Genomic DNA, 14,696 nt, shown 5'->3' with positions numbered 1-14,696 from the left:
CACAGGCAGGTGGAACGTATGGGTAGTAGGCCACCACTAACTGCTCAGTCAAGGCCTGTGGTAGTGAGGTAGCGAAAGACCTGGTCTGAAGAAGGGCCAAGTCCTCAAAGCCAACAGCCATGACACACTGGCAAACAGCATTGCAAAGCTGGCTATACCAGCTTAAGACAATCGATCGTGACCCATACTTATGGTAGGTCATTAGATCCTGCACAACAAAAATAAAGCAAAATTCAAAAATCGGAATCCCTATTGAATAAAAAGAAGAAAGAATAATTAAAAGCGAAGGTTCTAAGATGGATTCATCCCCCACAACGGAAATCCATAGAATAACCTAAGGATCCGAGTACCCCAAACAGATGTTGGCTATCAATAAAAATTTTAAGGCCAAATATAATTGGGAATTACAAGCACAACGGGCAGAAAAAAAAAATAAAAATCAGAGCAAAATCAACATAAACACTGAGCACTGGTCCCAAAATGGTTTGCCCCATTCATGAACCTGACAAGCAAGCAATAGGAACATAATTGGGAATTGTCAAGACAAAGAAGAAAATCTGTTAATTCATCAATTTGGCATCAAAATGGGTCATCATTACAAACCATGAAACAAACCTATGCTACCAATCCCCAGCAGATCCTAACAAGCCGGAGGGAACTCTGCCCCAATACAATGAAGCTATACAGGGTTCAAACGGATCAATTTTCATGACACACATGAGCACATCAGGACACAAGACAACCAAACAATCCAAAACAAAGGAGTGAAAATTCAATTCCCAGCACAGACACAATGAACGTTGCAAAATCAATGCACATTACAAGCAAGTTCACTTGGTCAACATTAGGTAAAGCAATCAACGAAAACTATTTGTAGAATAAAATTCAAGGAAATTGAATGCTTACCTTGGGTGGTTTCCAAGCATTGCTACAAATATGCATGGGTGTATCCCAGAGGAGGTGGCCATCATACCATGGGGCCCGCAATCTCTCCTCACAGTCGCTCAAAACATCCTCATCTGGGTCGATCTCCGGGCAATGGGCAGAGTCATCCCCTTCCCGAAGAATGATGCCCTAGCTCCTCCGTTTCTTTGGAACCGACACATCCCCAGATGACATGAGCCTCTTACCCCTATTTTGGCTGGACATGGTGAAGAAGAACAAAAGAGGAAAATCAACAAAGCAAAGGGAACTCACGAACTTGGGACCTCTTTCAAAATTCCACTTAGATGGAAGAGAAGAGGGTAAAGAGACGATCGTTTCGAATCCAAATATGCAAGATTTGGTCTACAATTAGCTGCTCACAATCTCAAATGGTGCAAAATTCCCTCTAGAAGTCCTAAAATCCGGAAAGAACAAAGATGGAAATGATTTTAGAAGATGACTCTTCGTATTCATAACAACAAAAATTGCGCAGATTCGACATCAAACCACCCTTCCCTCGACATCGACGCATTGTCGATGGGAATACTTCTATGTAAACACGGGCTCTCACTATCGAAGAAGCCTTTTTCAATGTTGAAAAACACACTTTGCCGCCAAATTCAAGATTCGAATAATTAGGGTCTACCCCCATGGTGACTTAACACCCTGAGCACGCCAATGCCCACCTTACACATGGCCTGCACTCGCAATCAAGTAAGATTCCCAATCTCCAATCGCGCCTGCACAATCGATGATTACCAATTTGGGATCTCAATCAGCGTATCTCGCACGCCCTTGCATTGCAAAAATTCTTAGTCTGCCCTCATCATGGACAGAGCTGTATAACCACTTGCGGCAATTATAAAATTACCCCTGCACCACACCCCTCTACATCAATAAATACACTCCCTCTCATGTTGAGGAGGGTTATTTGGTGATTCTTTGGTCTCTAGTGCATTGAGACAACCCCTTACATCAATACTTAGCCTCCATTCAAGAGCGTTGAGCCCTTAGCTTTGGCCCTTCACTTGGCCTTAGCCTATTGCCTCTCCCACCTTTTAAGTGTTGCAATTTCTAATTAAACTTCAAGATCAAAGCCCCAAGATATCCAACCAATGATCTCTGCTTGACGACAAAGTGCTTGCTTTCAAGGCAACAAGAGAAGCCACCACAAGTGACGATACATGCTCAACGTGCAAATCTCCTGAATTACGAAAGAGAAACCTCCACACCTCCAATTTGATCATCTTCAAACTAAGTAAGTTTTATCTCACTTTTTAGTTCTCTTTAATCTACATGTTTTTTTTGCTTTATTCCGTTTTGCATCTCCGGAGGAAAGTGATCCCATCTCCCTAGATGGTGATCACACATACTCCATATTGTCCTTATCACTTTTATGTTGTACCACATTCCCATGCATGCATATCTTCGTGATCCCTATCCCCAGTAGTCTAAGACTCCCTTATGCCAACATTTAGGTTGACCTCTTTACATGCCATGCATATATTTTTTGTATTTTACCTTTTATTCACATGATTATCCATGCATATGTATTTAATTACCGTCTTTGTTTTTGCACCTATCACGTCTCCATGCTTAGATTAGTGTCAATCATGCTTAAGTCATATAGGTTTTGAGTCCTTTATTTTACTTCCCGTATACTAACCCTTGCCTTGAAGCCGAACCTCCAGGTATGTGTTTCTTCACCTCCCTTGTATTTTACTTTCTATGGTTTCTTGTATCTTACAATTTTTTTTGCATCTTACATCCTCCATCCCAAAGCATGTTATGACCTTACCCAATTTTTCCTAGCAATAGAAAGACCGGTGAGTCCAGACAAACTGGGGTACCTAATACCTTCCCCGAACCATAACTTGACCTATACCCAGACCAATGGACCATTTGTCCCCAAAACAGCATCGCATGAGAGTCATTACATTTACACTTTGGGTCCTAAACCCTCCTCTAGGTGGTGACTCCCTACACTCAATTCACCTCTCTCTTCTCCCCCAAAGAGGGATGAGGTGGAGGACTCGTGGCGGTCCCCCGCCGTCATGGCTGTTTGTCCTCATTCCTAGTCACACTACTCTAGGTATGGGGAGTGGGGTATGACATTAAAGGCAAGCTTTATGAATACTCTGAGTTGCAATTATCATAATACCCTCCTGAGCAAGGATAACCTTAAAGTAGTTCATGGATTTCATAGCTCGTACCCCATAAGTGAACTACTCCCATAGCTCATACATACGAGTTGAGGGAGTGGGGGGGGGGCTTTGTTATGAGTAAAATACTTCCACCATTCATAACGAGACACATGGAGACATGAAATAGGAAACATAATCCAACGAGTCTTTCGCCTTACTTTCGCTATATAACAACCTTCCAAGAGCTAAGCTCCAAAATAGGGAGACACACTCCAAATAGGAAGTCAAGAAGATCTACTCTCCTTGCTCCCCATTAAGGGAAGAAATCCTATCAGATCTACAAGATATAGAAGCTTTCCACAAACAGACTCTCCAAGAATGATTCCTACTCCCAAAAGGAAACTACTAATTCAAGAAGAATGCGTATCCGAGAGGGATCCTATTACCCAACTCAAGCTACCAGACAACCAATATAAATAGAACCTCCCCCGGAGGGTAAGGTATGACACAATTTTCACTCCACTCTCGTGATATTGCTCTGCTATTCCCTTCAGTTGTAAGGAAGTTGACTTAAGCATCAGAGAGTCTTTGTTGGACATAGCTCCAGCTCTCTCACGGTGTCTTCTTCTTTGTTTTCCATAGGTATCTCACGCCACAACTCATATCTGCAGAAAGTCAATTTTCTCCTGCAACACCTCCATACCTCGAAATTAGGGTTACATCCTCCCTTATCCTATAAATAGTAAGGGGGAGACACAAGGTGGACATTTTGAATACTTCATTACATTCTCCTACTTCTTTCCTCTTTCGATTCCCTGCATATATAATTGTTGTTGTATGGAATACTGACTTAAACATCGGACAATCCCTCATCGCACCCAACACCGGTTTTCTCTGATTGTTGTTTCGTCGTCTCTTTATGTGTAGTTGACCTCTATTTGGAGATGGAACAATTTTCCCCACGACAGAATGTTTACTCATATGAAGGTGATTTTACTCGAAATGATTTCTTGAAGAACACCAATGTTGTTCTTATTGCTGCTACTGTTGCACAACTTGATGCTAAAGGCACGAAAGCATCTCATTCTCCAAATTTATATGTGAAGAGTTACCTATAATTTGAATGGAGAGGAAGAGCGCAGGGGGAGAGAGAGAAAGAAGGGATGTGAGGGGTGATGGGTTGCAGGTGCGGGGAAGAGAGAGAGACCAGTGGAGGGAGTGGATTGCAATAGTAGACGGATTGAATGACTGAGATGTAAAGAGAGAGCTCTGATGGCTAATAAGGTGCTAGTGTGGAAAAACGTGAGAGATTGAAAATAAAAAATTATTATATGGTTAAAATGTGTAAAAGACTAAAAGTTGGTTTGATCGTACTTTAGGCATATAAAAAATAGCATATTCGAATATCTCATGTACTGGTTTTTTTCTTTTTTTTTCTTTCATGCATGCTGATGTTACTTCTTTCTTTATTATAATCTAATCAAAACCAAGGACACCCGTCTCCCGCCCACCAAAAGAAATTCTTTGAAAGAGTTTTTTTCTAAGTACCACAACAAAAAAAGATAAAATGTGTGGTCAAGAGAACAAGAGAAACGGATCCACATCCTCTACTTCCTCAGCCCTACTTCCATCCTACTTCCATGAGTTCCTAGCGTGCCACGTGTCCTGACAACCATCCAACGGTGGTTATTTAAAACATTCAATTTTTTTTGAATTCCAATCCCCATCTATTTGAACCACTTTAAACCTCAAACCAACCCCATCTGATCGGTTCAAAACAAATCAAACCGAACTTATCTCCCTCAAAACAAACCCATTTCACTCATTTGCCAAGGGTTTCAGATCAAACGAACATTTCCCAGCAGAACCTCTCTTGAATCCCTCCCTTCCTCGCTCATCCCTCTCACAACTCCTCAGTGGCGACGGCGATGGCGACATTCTCTCCCTCTCACAACTCCAAGGACCTTGAAAGCTATTTGGAAAGAAAACCAGCGAAGGAAGGCCAAGTCGTGACCAAATCTGGCTGTGACTGCGAAGGCGACGGCGACATCCTCTCCCTCACACCTGCTTCTGCTACTTTTCGGTGTACTCGTTGCCGCCGCCGCCGCCACCACCACCACCACCACAATCAAGACCAAGTAGAGGAAGCAGGAAAATTGCAGGAAGGAATAAAAAGATGATGATTTCAGAATTTGGAAATTTGCAAAGACCTAGTGAATTTGGCACTAGATTTCATCATGGGTTTTGCTCAAGTTTTAGAGTTTGTTTTTCGTCATGATGACTCCAGCTCCTTATTAGCAATCTGTTGCGTGTGAAAACCTCCGATGCTTGGTTCGCCCATGGATGAGCCTACAAAAACCAAGCGATGAGCACAAGAGAACCGGTGTGGCTCCGGCCTAGGACTCTCCGATGCTCAAGTTAGGTCTCCAATGCAATAGCGTAACTGCTAGTAAAAGTGAGATGATCAATGGTGTTCCATACCTGGGTATTTATAGAGTGAGGAGATGAGGCGGTTGGGAGAGTCCTAGTATGGTAGGAGTCCTTCTTTCGGAAGGTTATCTCGCGTAGAGCGAAGTGGAGAGCTATTTTCGGGGTCGGACTCTTATTAAGGTAAGAGTCCATGTAGAGTGCGATTCCGTGTTGTGCTGGGATCGTGGGTCGATCCTTATCCCGTGATTCTCGGGATGCGCTGACATGGACCAGAGATCCACAGTGGGGTGCTATGGCGGCTTCAGTGGAGGAGGGCTCGGCCTCGAAGGTCGGCCCAGGGGGTCGGCAGAGGAGGTCGGCCAGGGAGGTCGGGCCGAGAGGTTGGTCTCGACCGTAAGCTAGGCCAGGAGTCTATGGCTGACTTGTATGAGCTTGGCCTCAGCCACCGGCTAGCTCGCTCGAGTCTGGATCTGTCAGGTGACTCATCGGAGATGGGGTTGGCCAGGTCTCCTGCTCGGCCCAACTCGGTTCTCGGACTGAGGTCGGGTCGGCCATGTGGCAGCCTCTGATAGGAGGGGTGTTTTATGCCCCATCACAGGCCCCCCCACTCATCAGGGGTCAGCTCGGCACTGATGAGTGAAATTTCCTGGTCTGCTTGTCTGGAAGATTTTTGTGGTCGAGCCGAGCTTATTTTTTTTGGCGCGGATTTGACGTTATACGTTCTGATGGTTGGGTGTCAGTGCCACGTCAGCAGAGTCATTATGCCAGGCTCGGGAATTTGAAACGTCCTTTGATCTGGGCCGTTGAATTATGCTGAGCTCTGGTCGGCCGTTGGATCAGTAAAACCCAAGGATTATAAATAGGCGACTCCTAACTATTCATTCCTCACTGCTCTAAGTTATTGACTTCTTGGCAAGCTTGGATTCTTCAGCTCGGTAGCGCTCGGTGTTTACTTATTCGTGATCAGCTCGGCCTTTGCTTCGTTCGTGCTCAGCTCATCCTTAGCTCTTCTTCAACCAGTAAGTCTTCTCCGCCCAGTATGTCAGTTGGTAGTAGTCCTATGGGCGAGCTGTTCGCCGGGGTGGCAGAGGGCGCGAGTCCGAGCCGAGAGCTCCCCGCTCGTTCTCCCACCATAGACCTATTGGCCTCGACCTCGGATGAGCCCGATGTAGTGGAGCTTCGTCAGGCCGAGGTGGCCGAGCCTCTGTTACTCTTGGAGTTTGATCATACGGCCCACCCTATCGCCGCAGACCGAGCCGAGAACTCTGGGTCATCCTCGTCCGATGAGGAATCAAGTGAGGGAGATTCATCCGAGGTGAGGGTTGGCTAGGTCAGCTCGTCCGCTGAAGCCCCTGAGCTCGAGGAAGGTAGTGTCGGCACCGTTTCGAGCATGATCACGGAGGCCGACCTCGACTATCTGAGGACGACCGATGCCATCCCCGAGGACATTCAGCTCCGAGCTCCTAACCCCGGGGAGATGGCCTGCTTCACCAGGCCCAGCGAGGTGGCTTTGTATGAGACGCCCTTCAAGTATGCGTTCAGGCTCCCCATTCTCGGCCTGGTGGACCAGATCTTGGACCACTTCCACCTGTCTCCTGGTCAGCTGGTGCCGAACTCTTGGCTGGCCGTGTACGGTTTCTATGCCTTATTCTACGAGATGGGCCGAGGTGCGAGCGTGGTGCTTTTCTCTCGGCTCTTCTTCTTGAAGAAGTCTCCCGAGAAGGGGTGGTACTATTTCTGCCGCCGATCGGGGAAGAGTGCGGCTCTGGGCGGCCACAAATTTTTGGTCGGCACGCCGACCTTTAATAAGTATTGGAAGCCTCGTTTTTTCTTCGCTTCCATTCCCAACAGCCCTCTCCGAACCGAGTGGAAGGAGATGAACTTGAATTACGTCAATAGGGTACTACCCCTGACCAAGAACGAGATGACCTCGGTTGACCTGATCCTCCAGCGTCCGCCTTCGATGTCCTCCAGCTTCAGGATGAGGGGTTTCTTCAGAGGTGGCATATGACCCCTGGTAGGAGCCCGACCCGAGCCCGTCTCTGTGGTCCGAGCTGACCCCTTTACTTAGTCTTCTTTTCTGTTTCTACTTATTTTTTATGTTCTCGATTTCTCTTGCAGTGGTTGGCCACATTCCCCCTATGGATACAGCTCGGCTAAGGGCCGAGACCCTTGTAGATCGAAGGAAGAAGAATATTGAGAAGAAGTCCCGGGGTGAGTCTTCCAAGGCCCCCAAGGGCAAGGCCGTGATGCCGGGACCGTCGAACGCTGTGGTCGGCCTTGAGGCCAAGAAGAATACGGGCCCAACGGGGTCTCCGAGGAAGGGGAAAGGCCGAAAAGGCGAGAGGAGCCCGCCGAGAGACATCAAGCGTCAGAAGCTCTCCGTCAATCTGACGAGTGGTGGTCTTCCGCCCGTGGCTTCACCCACCAACATCTCCCGATACGTCTTGGGGAGGGCCTCGGCCAGCAACGTTCCTGTGAGGCCGACCTGGTGCCTCTTCCCAGGGGACTCGGCATTGACGTCAGCCGCACACGCCAAAGAATGGCTGGATGCAGGCCGGCTTCCAATCGACAAGGAGAAGCTCGAGGCGCTGTCTGACCCCGAGCTCCTCTCCACTCTGTTCCAAGATTTCAACATGGTAAGTTTCCTGGTCGGCTTTTGTGATTAGATATGATATGTGTAGTCTATCTTGATCTTTGTTCTCATGCTCTTTTGTAGGGATTCGCCAAGGCAGTGGAGACCATGCTTCGCTTTGAGTGGCTCCTGACTGAGAACCATTCCTTGGGCGTCCAATGCAAGAAGGCCTATCAGGATGCCCAGGATGCCATTCAGAGGCGTCGAGAGACCCAAGAGAAGCTCACTGCTGCCGAGGCCGAAGTGGAGAGCTCTCAGGCCAAGGTGATCAGGCAGAGAGAGAAGGTCCGGGCTCTGCAGGTTCAGCTTGCCGAGGTGAGGGAGAAGGCCAAGGAAGATCTGGCCACGGCTCGGGTCGAGGCGGTCAGCGACTATCTCCAATCGGAGGAGTATGTTGATGTGTGCCATGAGATCAGGAAGCCTCCCTACGCCAAAGGTTTCGAGGCAGGCCGAGCTGAGCTTTTGGCCGAGATCAAGGCGACGTACCCTGATCTCAATCTCTCCCGGTTTGATGACAATGCGACTACCTTCGCCGGAGAGTTAGGAGATGAGGAGGGAGCCGAGGTCACCCAGGCTCTGCCCTTTGAGGAGCCTACTCAGGCCGACGTCTTCCCTCTGGATGCTGGACCAAAAGACCCTCCTGCCGAGCCTACTGCCATGGACACAGCCGAGGTCGCCTCCAAGTCCAACACCGAGGAGATCGAGATGTAATTATTTTTTTTTTTTGTGGGGCCGAACTGCCCATCTTGTAACCGTGCCGATCAGTCGGCTTATAATGAATGAAAAATCTATTTTTTCCAGAATTTGTCCAAGTGTTTTAGCTCAGCGCTCTTAACCTTCTTTTCCTTGTGTACTCTGTTCTATTTGTGGCCGAATTGCCGAGTCGTTCCGCTAGCCGAGCTTAGGAACTTGTCTCTTTTTTAACCCATGCTTCCCGTGGTCGGCGGCTCGGCCATGCCATGCCCGAGGTCAATGTGATCCTCGCTTTGGTTGGTTAATTCGCCGTTCCCTTTGGTCCAATTGGACAGGTTATCATATAAGCGGACGCGTGGCCGAGCAGCCTTCCTGGCCGAGCGTAATGCCTTAGCTTAGTTTTGAACTTTGTTAGGCTCGGCCAAAGGGGGAGTTTGCTCTTGAAAGGTCGGCCAGGTCTATGAGAATCGGTCTTACGACTTGGCTGCCGACCTATGAGGGTCGGTCTTTGAGGTTGGCCAGGTATATGAGGACCGGTCTTACGACTTGGCTGCCGACCTATGAGGGTCGGTCTTCGAGGTCGGCCATGTCTATGAGGATCGGTCTTACGACTTGGCTGCCGACCTATGAGGGTCAGTCTTCAAGGTCGGCCAGGTCTATGAGGACCGGTCTTACGACTTGGCTGCCGACCTATGAGGGTTGGTCTTCGAGGTCGGCCAGGTCTATGAGGACCGGTCTTACGACTTGGCTGCCGACCTATGAGGGTTGGTCTTCGAGGTCGGCCAGGTCTATGAGGACCGGTCTTACGACTTGGCTGCCGACCTATGAGGGTCGATCTTCGTGGTCGGCCAGGTCTATGAGGACCGGTCTAACGACTTTGATTTAGGAGCTTGCAAATACGTTAAGTGGTGGAGAAAGACTTTATTGAATCAAATGCCTGAGTCAAGCCGAATACAAGCATGCTCGCTTATTGAAAAACTTCTTCAAATTTTTCGAGTTCCAAGGTCTCGGTACCTTCTTGCCCCCCGGAGTCTGCAAGCGATACGTGCCAGGGCGAATTTGCTTGGAGACTATGTATGGGCCTTCCCAATTTGGTGCTAACTTTTCTTGCTGCCTCAGCTGGGATGCGCTGAGTTTTTTGAGAACGAGGTCTCCTTGACGGAAGTGCCGCTCTTTTACTCTTGAGTCATAGTACTTTGCTGTCCTCTGTTGGTATGCCACGTTCCGGAGTAGGGCATTTTCCCAAACTTTATCGAGGAAGTCAAGGTTGGCTCTCAGTCCATCTTCATAGGTCTTCTCATCGAAGTTGAGCACTCGGTACGATGAGGCCATAATTTCAATTGGGGCGAGGGCTTCAGTTCCATAAGCGAGGCGAAAAGGACTCTCCCCGGTTGGAGTTCTTACTGTCGTCCGATATGCCCATAGGACACTTGGAAGTTCTTCCACCCATCTCGCTTTGGCCTCATCCAACCTTCTCTTAATGCTGGCGAGTAATGTTCGGTTGGACACTTCTACTTGTCCATTTGCTTGTGGGTGAGCTACCGAGACGGGTCAGAAGTCAATGTAGAAGTGTTCGCAGAACTTTCAGAAGGCCGGGTTATTGAATTGCATGCCATTATCTGTGATGAGTACTTTCGGTAGTCCGAACCGGTAGATGACCTTATCTTGGAAGAATTTCTCCATGTTCTTCTCGGTGATGGTTGCAAGGGGCTCAGCCTCGACCCACTTGGTGAAGTAATCGATCGCCACTACCACGTACTTTCTGTTTCCCGATGCCGGGGTGAAATCTCTGAGAATGTCCATTCCCCACATAGCGAATGGGATTGGGCTCAGCATTGAGGTCAACTTTGTTGCTGGTCGGCTTGGGATTGGTGCGAACAGTTGACACTTCTCACACGTCTTCACGTACCTTATGGCCTCTTCTTGTATTCTTGGCCAATAGAATCCTTGCCGAAGTATCTTGTATGCAAGAGCTCGGCCACCCATGTGACTCTCGCATATTCCCTCATGCACCTCGGCCAATGCATACTCGGCCCCCTTTGGTCCAAGGCATCGGAGAAGAGGGGTTGAGATTGCTCTTTTGTAGAGCACTCCGTCGAGCATGGCGTACTTGGCAGCTCGGATCTTGACCTTTCTTGCTTCATCTCGGTTCTCCGGGAGCAGGTTATTCTCCAAGTAGTTGACAATGGGGTCCAACCAGGTCGGCCCATCCTCTTCAATATGCTTTACGCTTTCTTCTTGTAAGGAGGGCTTCTCCAAGATTTCTATGTATACTGACCGGCTCAGATATTGGAGGTCGGCCTCGGCCAACCTGGACAAGGAGTTAGCCGCGGTGTTATCTTTTCTCGATATTCGAGTCATCTCAAAGTGCTCGAGTTCGGCAATCAGATCCCGGGCTCGGCTCAGGTAAGCTATCATCCTTTCGTCTTTCGCCTCATAGTCTCCATTGACCTGGTTGACCACGAGTTGGGAGTCCCCTCTCGCCTTTAACCGCTTTATGCCCATTGCTTTGCTGACTCGAAGTCCAGCTAGGAGGGCTTCATATTCAGCCTCGTTGTTCGAGGCGGGAAATTTGAACCTCAGGGCGTATTGGATCAGAAACCCTTTGGGGCTTACCAGTATCAGGCCGGCCCCGCTTCCTCCGAAGTTGCTTGAGCCATCGACATTCATGGTCCAAGTAGGGTCGGCCGTAGCCCCGACCTCTTCTACAGTCTTTTCTTCCCCGACCTCAAGATCGGGCCCTGTGCATTCGGCGATGAAGTCGGCAAGGGCTTGTCCTTTTATCGCCGTCCTCGGACGATAGCTTATATCGTATTCACTTAGCTCAACCGCCCAGGTAATCAGCCGTCCCGAAACGGCGGGTTTATGCAATATCTCCTTGAGTGGCTGGTCGGTCAGTACCGCGATCGGATGAGCTTGGAAGTACGGCCTTAGTTTCCTTGCTGCCGTAACAAGAGCAAACGCTACTTTCTTGAACCCGGAGTACCTTGTCTCGACATCGACAAGAACGTGGCTGATGTAGTATATGGGTCTTTGAGTTCGACTTTCTTCCCTGATCAACACCGCGCTGACCGCTACAGGGGTAGTGGCTAAGTAGACTTGAAGCTCCTCTTTTGGTTTGGGTCGGCTGAGAAGAGGTGGGTTCTCCAAATATTTCTTCGGCTCTTCAAAAGCTTCCTGGCATTCGTCCGACCAGATAAAGTCCTTTAGGTTCCGGATATTCTTGAGGGCTTTAAAGAATGGTGGGCACTTGTCGCCCGATCTAGACATGAATCGTGCCAACGCCGCCACACGTCCGTTTAGCTTCTGTACTTCTCGGATCGTTCTCGGAGGGCTCATCTCTTGGATGGCCCTGATTTTTGCCGGATTGGCTTCGATGCCTCTGACAGAGACCATGAAGCCGAGGAACTTTCCCGAGGTCACGCCGAATGCACACTTGGCGGGATTCAGCTTCATTTGGTTCTTCCTCAATACGCCAAAGGCTTCTTCCAGGTCGGCCAAGTGGTGTTCGGCCTTCAAACTTTTCACCAACATGTCGTCCACGTAGAGTTCCACGTTTCTTCCGATTTGCTCACGGAATATATAGTTCACGAGGCGCTGGTATGTCGCTCCGGCATTTTTTAATCTGAACGGCATGACCTTGTAGCAAAAATTTTCTTGGTCAGTTCGGAATGCCGTGTATGACTCGTCCTCCTCATGCATCATGATTTGGTTGTAGCCGGAATACACGTCCATGAAACTCAACATCTCGTGACCTACCGTGGCGTCGATCAAGAGGTCGATTCGAGGTAGCGGGTACTCATCTTTTAGACAAGCCTTGTTGAGATCGGTATAGTCGACACACATTCTCCACTTCCTGTTCGGTTTGGGGACCATGACGACGTTAGCCAACCAGGTCGAGAATTTTTCTTCTCAGATGAACCCTGATCGGCGAAGCTTTTCCACCTCTTCTTTGATCGCGGTTTGTCGATCAAGTGCGTAGTTCCTTCTCTTCTTCCGGATTGGTTTTCGACCTGGATCTACGTGGAGCCGGTGCTCAGCTATATGTCTGGGTACGCCCGTCATGTCGGCAGCCGACCAGGCAAAGACATCGGCGTTCGCCTTTAAGAAAACTCCGAGCTGATTCCTTTGATTTTCATTTAGTAATGATCCGAGCTGGACCACCTTTGTTGGGTCATCTTCGCTGAGATGAAGTGGGGTCAGGTCTTCCACGGGTTGTCCTCTCCTCTCAATAAGCTCATCCCGCTGATCCTCGGGGAGGTGCTCGACGCACATTGCCATTCCTCGGACATTACCCTTGTTTTGCTTGACGAAAGTAGCGTAGCACTCCCGGGCCTTCTTCTGGTAGCCTCGGACCTCGCCGACATCGTTCTCGGTGGGGAACTTCATCTTCAAGTGTGTCGGGGAGATGATGGCTTGGAGAGCGGTCAATGAAGGACGGCCGAGTATGGCGTTGAAAGCCACTACTGACCGTACCACCATAAATTTGACTTGAATCGTCGCCTGGCATGGAGCTTGCCCAATCGTGACCAGCAGGTCGATTGAGCCTTTGATGGTTGCGGCAGCTCCCGAGAACCCGTGAAGTGAGGTGCCTTTTGGCTTGAGCGCTTCGTCGCCGAAGCCAAATTGTCAGTACGCTTCTAGTGACATAAGGTCCACGGATGCGCCGGTATCGACCAATACACGGTGGACGGGTCTGTTCGCAATTTCTACTTGCACCATTAAAGCATCATCATGAGGTAAACTTATACCTTCGAGGTCGGCCTCGGTGAAGGAGATCGTCGCTACTGGCTTGAGTTTCTTGGCGGGCATCTCGGCAACTCCGATGAACCACGCGTTTGCCTTAGCCTTTCGAGTAGTCTCTTGTCCGAACCCTCCGAGGATAGTGTATATGGGGGCTCCCTTGTCCCTGCTCGGCCTGGACCCGTCCTCTTTCTTCTCAGCTCGGACTTTATCTTCCTCTCGTTCGACTCGCCTATTGTCGGGCCTCGGCTCGGCTCTTCGTTAATCCCGCTCTTCAGGCTGCTGACCCCCACGATCTTCTCGGCCTCCTTTGACATATCGCTTCAAATGGCCCGCTTTTATCAGCTCTTCGATTTCTCTTTTTAGCTGGTAGCAATCCTTGGTGTGTTGACCGGTGTCCTTATGGAACTGACAATATTTGTTGGGATTCCAAGATGACCCCGTTTGCATCGATTGGGGTCGGCGGATGTACCCCCCGTCCTGTATTTGCATCAAGATCTCCTTGCGCGAGGTGTTCAGTGGAGTGTAGTCGGGGCTCCGAGCTCAGTCCGACCTGTCAGCTCGGCGATCCGTCCTGGGCCGTTTGTCTTCCCTACGATCTTCTGTTGTCGGCCTTTTCTTGTCGGGCCGGCCTTCGTTTCCCTTCCGGGCCTGGAGGACCTCGGCCATATTTGTAAATTCATTGCATCTCTCTAAGAGCTCGGCCAGGTTTCTGGTCGGCTTCTGGGTCAAGTCCTTGATGAGGTTCATGTTGGCCAATCCATTACTCATAGCCGTATGGGCCGTGGCCTCATCCAAATCCTTGATATCTAAGGATTCCTTGTTGAAGCGGGAGACGAATGCTCGGATCGATTCGTCGGGCCTTTGCTTCACGCTGAGGAGGTTGACCGTTGTCTTCTTGTGTTTCACACTGCTCTGAAAGCGCGTGACGAATGCTCGACAGAGTTGAGTGAAGCTTTTTATAGAGTTCGGCGGCAACCAGGAGAACCATGAGGTCGCCGCACCCTTGAGGGATGCGGGGAAGGCTCGACAAGAAACGATCTCGGTTCCCCCGTACATGGTCATCATCGCATTAAAGTAGTTGATGTGATCGGTCGGGTCGGTCATCCCGTCATATCGGTCGCACC

General features: G+C 49.2%; 1 pseudogene; it reads left to right on the top strand.

Moving 5' to 3' along the window:
- The first annotated feature begins 4,012 nt into the window (after nucleotides 1–4,012).
- LOC122662905 overlaps nucleotides 4,013–14,696 on the top strand; it is a 19,381-nt pseudogene continuing 8,697 nt past the window's right edge.

The sequence above is a fragment of the Telopea speciosissima genome, chromosome 5, assembly GCF_018873765.1.
Source record: "Telopea speciosissima isolate NSW1024214 ecotype Mountain lineage chromosome 5, Tspe_v1, whole genome shotgun sequence".
NCBI classification, from domain to species: domain Eukaryota; kingdom Viridiplantae; phylum Streptophyta; class Magnoliopsida; order Proteales; family Proteaceae; genus Telopea; species Telopea speciosissima.
The sequence above is the reverse complement of the archived record's forward strand: the minus strand, read 5'-3'. Positions and strand labels throughout refer to the sequence as shown.